Raw genomic sequence first — 12143 nt, 5'->3', positions numbered from 1 at the left:
ATCTGGGCAATTGTTTTTGGAAAAGGTGTAAATATACTTCAGTGGGGGAAAGATAGTCTTTTCAACAATTGCAAATAATTGAACCTCTATCTATACCTTGAACCATACACAAAAATTAACTTAAAATGAATCGTAGATACAAATTAAGCTAAACCTATAAATTTCTGGAATATAACATAGAAGAAATTCTTTGTGATCTTGGGCTCAGAAAAAATTCTTAGGAAAAAATGCACAAATTATAAAAGAAGAAATGATAAATTGGACTTCATTAGAATTAAAAGCATTTACTCTTCTTAAAGTAACTGTTTTTAAAGGTTTAAACAAGTCACAGACAGGGAGAGAATATTTGCATAACAGAGTTGGCACAGTATTTGTTCTTCCAATATATTTTAATAATCTTAGAACTCAGTAGTAAGAAAACAATCAAATTTTCAAAAAGAGCAAAAGATTCGAAAAGACACTTTACCAAAGAAAAAAGACAAGTGACAAACAGGCAACACAAAAAGATGCTCAACATCATTATTGACTGGGGAAATAGAAATTACAATAAAATTTCACTACACAGAGCTTAAAATAGCTCATGAGGATGTAGAGCAACTGGAAATCTCAGACATTGCTTATAGGAATGCAAAAAAAAGTAGTCCCTTTGGAAAACAGTCTGGTAGTTTCTGCTTAAGTGAAACATACAAACAAACATATTTATGACCCACTACGTATTTACCCAGATAAATGAAAATACATGCCCATACAAATATATGTACATGAATGGTTATAGTGACTTTATTCGTTAACTGTTAAAAACTGGACACAACACAAATGTCCGTTAACTAGTGAATGAATAAACAAAGTACTTCCATTCAATGTAATACAACTTATCACTAAAGAGGAATTTACATGCAAAAATGAAGATACATCTTAAAGTAGCATGCCAAGAAAAGAAGTTCACACGAAAGGCCACATACTGTGTGATTACAATTTTGTGACATTCTAGTAAAGACAAACATATAATGACAGTAATGTCAGTAGCAGCCAGCCAGGTAGGGAAAGTGGATTGACCATCAAGAGTCATGAAAATATTTTTCTGTTGACTGTGGTGGTGGTTACACACTTAGAATATTTGTCAAAACTCATAGAAAATGGTGCCTCCTCATGTATGTAAATTGTACCTCAATAAACTTTACCTTTAAAAGAGTAGAGAATGATGCCTTGACTAAAGAAGATGCTGACCTTGTAACTTGGGTGGATTTTTCTAACTTTGAAATCTCGGTGTATCTATCACACTATTGAAAATAATAGTAGCGCATACAAAATGCTTGACATACAGCCTCCTTCTGAGTAAGTGTTAGTTATTATAAAAAGGATGTGATGATCATATCCCACTTAGCAAGAGGAGTAAGGAGTGGTAATGAGGTAAGTTAAAGTGCACAAATGTTAACTCCTTTTTAAAGATGAACAGGAAAAACCCATGTACCCCACCACTTTTGAAGCTAAGTCTTATCTTGTCAAATAGATTCAAATAGAAGATTCTCACAGCTTACAGAAGGTAATTTAAAAAGTTTCATTGCCAACACAGGAAAAATATAAACTATAAATATATGTGTGTGTATCATATACAGTTTGTTAATTGAAGTGTGAATGCAGTAGAAAGAGGGTATGAGTAATAGGTGGCTTAAGCCAAATTTAGTTTAGTCATATCCTTGCTCTGCCAATATACCTCAAGCTTAAATGGTATCACTGAAGCTGTTTCAGACTTGAATTGCTCCAAAGCATTATTCTTGTGCCAACTGGGCTGAAATCTGGTGGTAGTTTACTTCTGCAGCCAGATAGGCAGTATCTTTTATGTTTTATTTATTTATAGTATCACTTAAGCCATGCATAACTTTATGTGCACTTATAAAGCTAAACTCACAATTTGTGAAGCAAACTTATGATGGGATGTAAGCAGTTTACAATATGAAACACATTATTGGATAAGAAAAGTTATTAGAGATAGTGTAGTAAATTAAACAGTCAGCCCCACACAAGCTATTTGATTGCCACATGGAACTACTAATGCTAGAGGTCTTAACCAATTTTTATGACTTTTTCATGGACAAATTTGTTTCAAATTTGACTCTGATTCCACAAATTTAGCTCCTCACTGCACCCAAGTAATGATGAGAAAATCCTCTTCTTTTCCTAGAATCTAATAACAGAAAAGAAGTGCTAGTTATCTATTACCCATTCGAGAAACAAATTTGTGGTAAAGACCCAGATTATTTATGACCCCCAAATCTATAGGGATTTTTTGTTTGTTTTTCCATTGCACCTTACCACCTTTCTTTAGAATACTTATCCTATGAAGGAGATGGATAGTCTATGTTTAAAGGGTGGTTATAATCATTTTTAAAATACTCAAGGATTTGAATGTTCAAATGGTAGATTTATAAGTGGTATTTTTATTTACCATTTAACATTTAATGACAATGAATTATGAGCTCAAGTGCCTGTGAAATGTCTGCTTTTGTCCACAGATCATAAACAACTTAAGGGATAAGTAATGGTTAGTTTGAAATCTTCTGTTAAGAATAACTGCTCACTGAAAATCAATAAAAAAATGAACTCACATAGTTTTGAGATTCTGAGGCAATCTAACAGAAGTTATTCAATTTATTATAAAATAAGCTATCAATTAATATTTTGAGTAGTTGTAATTATGAAAGCAGCACAACCACAGTACAGAGGAAATAGTTACCCATAATTTCATTCCCCTAAGACAACTATTATCGTTTTACAGCCTTTTAAATGTGAATGCAACTTTTGCAGAGTAGTCTCGTACAAAGTAAAACAGACCTGAATTTCTATGAAGCTCCACCTACTATGACCTAATGGCCTCTAACTTTTGACCAGTGAGCTAAGAATGATTTTTATGATGTTAAATACTGAAAATTGAAAACAATAATATTTCATGTCATGTGAAAATAATATGAAATTTAAGTTTCAGTGTGTTATAAATATAACTTTTTGAAATATAGGCATGCTGATCTATACATGTATTGTCTGTGGCTGCTTTTGTGCTACATAGGGCTGAAACTAGGCTAAGGCAATTTAGGTACTCACCTCAGGCACAGAACCTAAGGGTGGGGAGGGGTGCAAAAAGTTCAGTCATGAAGATAAGCCATATTTAATGCAATATGTTAAAAATCAAAATTAATCCACAAGTTATAAGCAAAATATCTAAATGTTATTAAAGACAGCATAAGTTCTGCAACAGCAGAACTGAGCAGTTGTGGCCAAGACTGTATCACCGGCAAAACCTAAAATATTAACTACATTTAGTTTACTTGCTAACTCTTACTCTACAGCATTTAGGCCTTAGAGTTATTTTCATATTTCCTCTTAACAGTTTCTACTTTAGCATATAATGTAGATTAGTAAAGTTTTGTTTGACAAAATATTCCTTGCCAAAGACTCTGTCAATCAGAAAATAAACAAAATAAAATGTATGTGGACAATAATATGGCAAGCATGAACTCTTTTTTATTTATTTATTTATTTTTTTTTTGAGATGCAGTCTCGCTCTGTCGCCCAGGCTGGAGTACAGTGGCGCCATCTCGGCTCACTGCAACCTCCGACTTCCGGGTTCACGTCATTCTCCTGCCTCAGCCTCCCGAGTAGCTGGGACTACAGGCGCCCGCCATCACGCTCGGCTAATTTTTTATATTTTTAGTAGAGACGGGGTTTCACCGTGTTAGCCAGGGTGGTCTCGATTTCCTGACCTCGTGATCCGCCCGCCTCGGCCTCCCAAAGTGCTGGGATTACAGGCGTGAGCCACCGCACCCGGCAGAACTCTTTTTATTCTTACTGTGGTTTTCTTAAAAGAAGGAGGAGAAAAAGGAGGAGCAGGAGGGGAGAAGAAGGAAGTCTTAGGCTGCATGACCCAGAAGACATTCTGTGGGAAGGACTGATTTTATCTAATATGATACCAAATAAGATACAAGCGTGGGAGGCCATAGAGGCTTATAAAGACCATCACTCACCCATATTTACCAAACAATGGTTGTTCTAAAAAAAATTACTTTTCCTTTAATGTTCTGTATTGAGTATTCTCCACCATAATCTCACTCTGAGGAAGTTAAAGATGTGAGGCACCAAGACTTAGATATTATCTAAATTCTTAACAGAGGAATAGACTCTGCCAAGCCTCAGGCTACACTTCTCATTTATTTTCAAGAACTAGTTACCTGGTGACAGTTGTTTGGACATTAAACCTAATGCTGACTATTGGAGATACTTCATACCCTGTAATATGCTTAAATATCAGAGGGAACTTTCTAAAAATCTGATTTCTAAAGATTACTTTGGAAATTCTTTCTTGTTTCTCTGAACTCTAATTTTTTCACACATCAGTTTTCATAAATAATTTGCTTCTTATTGCTATTAAGAAGTGGCAAGCTGACAGTTTCTCAAATTTGCTCAAAGAAATCTTTGATACCAGTTTGTCAGAAGTCTTTTATTACTGTTCAGAAACTTGAAAAAAAAATTTCCTGGAAAACACACTCAGGATTCCCTGTACCTTGGGAGTCATTCGGCTTTAGGAAGATTCTGTTCTGTAACAAGGATTCATGTGCTTGTTACCAATGCAAAGTTATGTTTTACCTGCTTTTCTAAAAACAGGAAGACTGCACAATATTTTTTTTCCTGAAATGGAAGTGGTAATTAAGCATGCTATTTTAAAATCGTATTCTAGTTTTGTTAACAAAAATGTCTAATTCTACAGATTTGCAACAAATTAAGGAATGAAAATTTTTGTATTGTCATCGTATTACTATATATAACTGACGTTTAGCTGGACGCAGTGGCATGCACCTGTAGTTCCAGCTACTTGGGAGGCTGAGGCAGGAGGATCACTTGAACCCACAAATTCAAGACTGTATCACACTACGATCATGCCTTTAACTAGCCACTGCGCTCCATCCTGGGCAACGTAGTGAGACCCTGTCTCAAAAAAAATGACGTTTTATTTTTGCAACTATGGTAAACACTGAAGGACTTTACATATATTTGTGATTTTAAATTGTTTATTTACCTATCAGCTGTTCAGAGTGGCAAGCTTTGTAAACATTCTAAATTACATACCGATCAATCAATTCAATTACGTAGTATGGTTAGATCATCTAGTACCTTATAAAACTTTTACCTTTGAGGTGTGTGGCCAGCAATTTCACCTTTACTAAAATAAAATACTTAAGGAATTCTAGAATTTCAATATTATAAAAATTTGATAATATATCAAGTTTAACATTGTAAAATTACTCAAAGGCATAATATGTACCTTAAGAAATGCATGGCATCTTTGCTATGTAGAGTGATTATTAAGTGCTCAGTGGTTGGCTCAGCATTTTTCTGTGTGTATGCAGTGAATTGCACAGAGTTCTTTTTTGATAAATATTTGCTGAATAAATAAACTCGGTAGATTGAACAAACACTGATAAAGCCATGTTAACACAGGCTATCAATGTGAACCTTGACAGTCTCATTAAGCATTTTAAAACAGTCTTCATTAAAACCTGAGTCTATATTAGAAATGTGTATACAGATAGACAGATAATTAGGTATAAAAAGTAAGTAGTAACTCTAAGTAAATTTAGGTTCATGCATAAAAGAATCAGAAGGTTTATTTAAGGCTCTATGTCTAACAGGAAATATAACAATCTCTATCTTTTCCATTTTGATGATAATTTGGATTCAGAGTAACATTTCAAGTGAAATTTCTTAAGGAACATTAAATACCCATTGTATTCAGGGCTATCACTCTGAGCGGATGCTGGTGAAATGTAGGCTTATGCTGTAATATTAGACAGTCAGGTGGCTTTCATGTGTAATGTCTTCTCCCTATCATAACCTGAAAGTGGTCCCATAAGCAGTTCTCCAAACCAAAGTACTGATAGACAATTAACATTTTTAAGTAGTTACTAAAAGAACAGCATTCGAAACTTTTGAGAATTTTAAATAGATTTTAAGTCTACTTATACCATTAGGTATACTTTCTCTCAGGTCAGAAATGTGAAAAACACCTGGAAATATCCGAAGAGTTTGTTTCAAAGAATACAAATGGTATGTTGTACAGAAGCACTCGAAATGCTAAATAACGAAAACAAAACACTCATCTGGGAGTCAAGAGATGTGTATTTTTTTCTCAGTAGAGCTAATAACTGGTTGTGTGATCCTGGACAAGTCACTTAATTTGTCTTGGCCCTTCCGTTTTTCACCTGTTAAATGAAAGAAGTCACAGATGCATTTGATTATTGTAAACCCTGAGAGTTTTAGCCCTAATGGATTCTACAGAAAGTAGAATCAAGTCAGGGGAGTATGAAGAAGGCACCTGAGTTCTGTTTGCAAGAGAAGAAGTTGGCCATCAAAAGTTGGGGTGCAACAAAGGTGGAGGGTCAATATGACACACATTGTTTCATGCTTCGAGGAATCTCCCTTCTACTGCATAACTCGCCAGCTCAGTTCTTTTGGTTTTTCTGATTCTCATCCACAGGACACTGCAATCACTTGCTGGTTGGTGTGTATGTGCTCAGAGTAATCATTTTACATCCAGCGACTTAGAGTGTGGTCCTAGGAAGTAGCAGCATTTCAGCTGCAGAAAGGAAGAGGATCAGTCTGAGCATTCTTGAAGAAGATTGCAAAACTGCTTTTAGTTCATGTAGTGTATTTCTAGTCCAAGACTTCTTTTAATGGGCAAAAAGAGATTTTTTAAAAAAGGAGAAACTTGGATGTTTCCTAAAGCAACATTCAAAGCAATTAAATGGAGCTTTTTAAGCAATGTGATCTTTTTCACTCTCACAATCTCCTCTTTAGCCTTAAGTAAAAACCAAAAGAGATCTTTGAAAAATGATGATTTTTTTATATTTAATATATGATCTTTTCATGTTTCTGCTGTTGTGTGCTTTTGAGCTGTCTAACAACTATAGCTATGTAGCCAGCAGAAGGGCAGACTTGTCTTATATCCTGTGAAGAGGTGACTACCTGAAGTGTGAGAATGAAAGAAAAAATAAGAATTCTATGAAAGGTTTTACTACAGAGAATATAGGGCCAAGACCTTCATCTAACCCTGGATGCACATTATTCTTAATAATGCATACCGGTATCTTTTTTTTTTTTTTTTTGGCCAACTTTAAGTCATGAGCTTACAAAAACTGACAATATTTTACAGAAACAGATTTTTTTTAAAAAAGCATAATTCTATTTCCTGTATCTTTCACAGTTCTTTAATTTGAAACATATCACTTTTATCTCGTCTTGCTTTAACACCAGATTTGGTTTAATTAAATTTATGTCAAATGAACACATGAAACGAAAGGAAAATCGGAAAGCCTGCAGTTGCCCATTAGTGAGTCAGTGACTGCAGTGAAAGGCTTTTGAAGCCTGGCTTACTGCCAGGACAAGCTTGCAATGATGCTCGGAGACACCCATGATGCTTTGAAGGAAAGGACTTAGCTGACCTGAGCCTGCTCAATGGAATCAGTCAAAATCCTCATGGGCTGGATATAAAATCTATAATAAGTCTTCTGTCTTCAACCATTTACCTGTCAAAGACAATGAGTAGGGGGTGTGAAATCACAATTCATACAGAAAATTAATTGTACGAGGGCCATTTATTATTATTATTATTACAGCATTATTGATTATGTGGGTGATTTAGTATGTTTTGAAAGCTACATGCCAAGCCTTTGAAAGGCAGTGCCAAACTGTCAATCCTTGGAGCTACTCCATCAAAACAATATTTAACTTTGGCTCTCTTAGCTGAAATATCTGTCAATTAGTCAAATAATATATGCTATTAGCGAATATAAAAAGCATAACCTCCAGGAGCTAATATTTAGAGCTTTGCAAATTCGTCACTGTTAAACACCTATGTTTAAAAATACATGAAGCCCTAAATGTTTTGACACTGCTGCTAAAATGCAAAGTAAAATTCCATGTCTCGTATTGTTTCTGATACCACGTGGTCTTTGCGTCTTTGTACTTGAACACATTTATACATCCAGCTTTGGCACTTTCATATAAAAATATATTGAATGACTCCATGAATCAAATAATGATGTTTATTCTGATTTTGTATTCAAACAACATGTTCTTAAAGGATATGTACTATTTGGTTTCCTCTTTTTGCTTATTGGGATCTGATCCACAGGTTCAGTTGCATTTTGTATTTTCATACTTTGGACATTAAAACCTTTACACAAACTTTCAACACTAAAATAAATAACTCATTAGGGAGCAGCAGGGTGCACTGATGTTAGTAAAATAACGATATTTAAAAGCAAGCTTGGTTAGCATCTAGGAATATCAAAGGGACTAGGGAAGGCAAGAGAATGCTTTCAGTAGCTATTTTTTCTTTGTCCTGTTTAAAAATAATTCAAAGAAAGGTCTAAATGTTCCAAAAGTCAAATGGATATTATCGGAGGTGCTTCAACAATCCAGTCATACCAAACATCATCAATGTGCTTGTTCAATTTCTAATTTACCCAGTTCTGCTATTCTCCTACAGGCATACTGTTTTATATTTTCCATCTCTTCTACATGCTTTGCTTTTTTCCCCCATTATTTCATTTATAACTTAAAATAAAAGTAAAACAAACAAACAAAGTAAAAACCCTCTAAGGGTTGCAGTTTTTCCAGGTGAAAAAGATTCCATTCACAGATCCAATGTGTCTTTCTATGTTCTAAGATAAGTGTCTGCACTGGAACACCATGGTAAGAGTTGCCTTCGGTAGAATATAATTTTGAGAAGAGAAATGATTTCTGCCGACAGCTAAATATGAGACATCATTTCTTGGCCAATAGGAAAGTCCTTAATTTTGTGGAATCGATGAAATATGTTCAGCTGGATTCTGCCACTTGCCTCTAGTTAGATATTAGTAGTCTTTTCATTTTCACGAGATCAAATAAGATATGAAAATATTCAGTGTTTGCAAATTCCATAGGATATAGTACAATCCTAGTAATATAAGAAAAAAGATGGGTTTAATTTGCACTCACATTACCTTTGATGAGGTTGAAAATGTAAGTTTATATTTAAATAATGTACTCCTTAAAATCATGCTATCTTTGTTCTCAATATACATTTAACATGTAAAATATTTCATAACACCAACCATACTTCTTTAAATGTAAATACTTATAACTAAAAAGGAAGAACTGCATGTTTATGAAGTAGCAATTATTCCACTTTAATTCAAAATTCTCAGGGCCATAAATATTTTTCTGTATAAAATTTTGTCAGTTCTTTCAAATATTTTGTCTAGTAAAGTATGAATTAAATTATTTGTTACAAATTGCACGTGATCATGATAACTGGGAATAATTTTTAAATGCTCTAAGAGGCTAATAATAAAAGCTTTAAGAAATTGATTATATTTGTCAACATGTGCAATAGTCTTGCTTGCTTTTTATTGTGTTAAGATATTAGATATCTGCTTTACTTTATTCTTGGAGACTTTTTCAAAGGATTAGAGAAGAAAATAAGCAACCACTCAAAACTATCTTAGAGACTGTGCAGAAATATTTATATTCTCTTGCAAAATATTTGCCAAGTAAGGTCTTTTCCAACCAGAATACGTAATGACCACAGTATTCAGGCAAATTTTTTTCTTTTTTTTCTTCTTTTCTGAATTATTCTAGTAATTGTGTAGCACAGCTTTTCCCCCTGGCACTAAGGACCTAGTCTCTTTATTTCACATTTTAAAACCAAATTGCCAGAAGTGTCTGAAAGGCTGTACTTCAGGAAAAAAAAAAAAAAAGAAAAAAAAAAAAGCACTTCAGGGCCAAGCTTTTGCTAACACACTGAGCATTAAGAGATGAATCAAGGGCGTAACAGAATGCTGAGAGCACCTTTGCACTGGAATCAAAGGCACATCACGAGGAGTCAACATTTTGCCTGAAGTTGCTCGCTCTGACTCTCCCATTGCCTGTAATAAAGTAGCTAAAAGGACATTTGGGACAATCCTGGGCCAAGCAGAGCTGTTTTAGATCCACCTAAAAAATCATAGCCAAAAGAAAAAGTGATTCTGAGAAATATCTCAATCCAATTCTTTATACCTGTCCATAGAGAAGAAAATGCATGGTAAGGCATGGCCTCACTTACTGGCATTGAGGCTCAATTAGTTGTTCCTGAATAGACTCCAATAACTAGCTACCTGTTGGAGCTCTGCCATCCTTTTGATTCAGTCAGTGTTAGTTTTGGAGTCTCTGTTTCATTAGGATGCAAATTCCTGAGTTGTAGTTTCTGATTTCTTTAGTTACTCAAAGTGGAAATTTTGGGATGAAATGGCAAGAGAGAAAGAACAAAATAAGCCTTTTAAAAATGATCCATGAATGTGTTTTTTACCCCATGTTGCTGTCAACAGTAAGAATATCCATCGGGAAAGGCTAGCTCAAGGTAAAGATTAATACAGAAGCCCTGCTATTCTGATTTTGTTAATGCCTAGCGAAGTGTCTTCATATCACTTCCAAAGAAAAGAAAATTGCTCACAAATGCCATTTATTCATTTATACTTGTACAATGAAGCAAACAAATCAATAAATGTATATGAAGCAGTTGAAGCATTGAGAAACCAAACTTCATTGCACCAATTTTTTGTTATATAACTAACTGCATTCCTAATTTCAAACAGGTGCTAAATTTCAAAGACAGTCCCATAATTTCAGGCACTTTTCAACACAGAATTATTTTTAAGAATTAAAAGTAGATAACTCATTTTCATATTATCCCCTAAATAAAATAAATGAATATATAAATATGTTTACTTTCTTAGGTTAAAATGGTGCCATTGAGAACAGATGGTTAGAGGTTAAAAAAAGCATTTTTAATATAATGTTAGAAATATGATTATTCCTCATATAAAATGCAAAATATTTAAATGGAACAAAGATCTTATTTATGCAACTGAAGCTTAAAACTCAAATGAAAGCATTTTTATTCAACTTGAAGATAGTATTTTTTTTATGACTGCAGTCATCCACAGGAGAGCCCATGTCACTTTTTGATTTTTAGAACAATAGCTTGTTTTGTCTGTTGTCAACATTGGTATGTGAAATGCTTGTAGTCATATTTTACAAATCACACAGGGTTCATCTTCAAGTTCTGTCATTACAAATCTCCCAATTCTAACAATATCATTACAAAATATTAAAATGTTCACAGCAAAGGGACACACAAGTTTGAAAGTTCCAGTCAAACTGATTATACAAAATGATAACACTAAGGTTGTCCCAACATAAAAGCTGACAAGTCAAAAGCAGGGATAATGTGCATTTTCACTAACAAATAATAAAGGTTCTGTGCATCAGGACAGCCATATTCTCATGATCAGAGCCATTACTGGAAGAAAGAGCTTTGATAAAGACTGCTAATTTTGCACAGAGGCAAATTTGAAAGAAACAGTAAGAGGGAATGTGCCCAATGCACCTCTAAAATATTAATTAATACACCTCTGGAAAGATGAGCCCTTATGTTCCAGTTACAAAGACAGGGTGCATTCATGAACTTAGTTCAACATTCACCCTGCATAGCGATGGGGTGCGAAAAGGAAGGCAGCGATGAAGTCACTTACAGTTTGCAATTCAGCTGTCATGTGGAAGTCTGCAGTAGGTATGAGCAAAATATACTGTGAAGAATATGTGGCTCAATATTATACGGCAAAATCGAACTTTGCAACTGCTTATGCATAATTAACTGCCTGGGACTAGCCTGCTCTGGTGCACCACTTTATAGATCAATAAAAAATTAAACTAAAAATACAGACTCCTAGGTAACTGTGGTCACAGTACAACTCTATCTTCCTTTGCAGGCTTATTATTTCCTGAAGCTGTGGCTGACAGGTTCTATGAGCACACATTTTTGCATATATTTTGTTTATGTGCAAGCCTTGGCATTTCAGCCATCTCCTGCTGAGGCCCCTTCCAACCATATGCTTCTGTTTTTCTTCATTAGGTGATGTGATCCCTTTTGACTGTTGCATGCACGTGAAAGGACAGTGGGCTTTGGGGGGAGAAGAAACCCTGCTTTAAGAGAGTACACGTCAGTTGGCCTTCAGCTGTTTGGAGCTGATTCGATCTGACAAGTGTTGAAGCTACTCATCGTAATGGATGTC

The 12143-nt window shown here is 34.6% G+C and overlaps 1 long non-coding RNA gene across 1 annotated transcript; it reads right to left on the bottom strand.

Moving 5' to 3' along the window:
- Positions 1 to 3133: 3133 nt before the first annotated feature.
- LOC134728594 (uncharacterized) lies at positions 3134 to 11903 on the bottom strand. Its single transcript, XR_010109184.1, has 3 exons — positions 11604 to 11903; positions 7491 to 7574; positions 3134 to 6251 (listed from the first exon to the last, which is right to left on the bottom strand). It is a non-coding gene; the product is annotated as an uncharacterized LOC134728594 (long non-coding RNA).
- Between the last annotated feature and the right edge of the window lie 240 nt (positions 11904 to 12143).

The sequence above is a fragment of the Pan paniscus genome, chromosome 11 (assembly GCF_029289425.2).
Source record: "Pan paniscus chromosome 11, NHGRI_mPanPan1-v2.0_pri, whole genome shotgun sequence".
Classification (NCBI taxonomy): domain Eukaryota; kingdom Metazoa; phylum Chordata; class Mammalia; order Primates; family Hominidae; genus Pan; species Pan paniscus.
The sequence above is the reverse complement of the archived record's forward strand: the minus strand, read 5'-3'. Positions and strand labels throughout refer to the sequence as shown.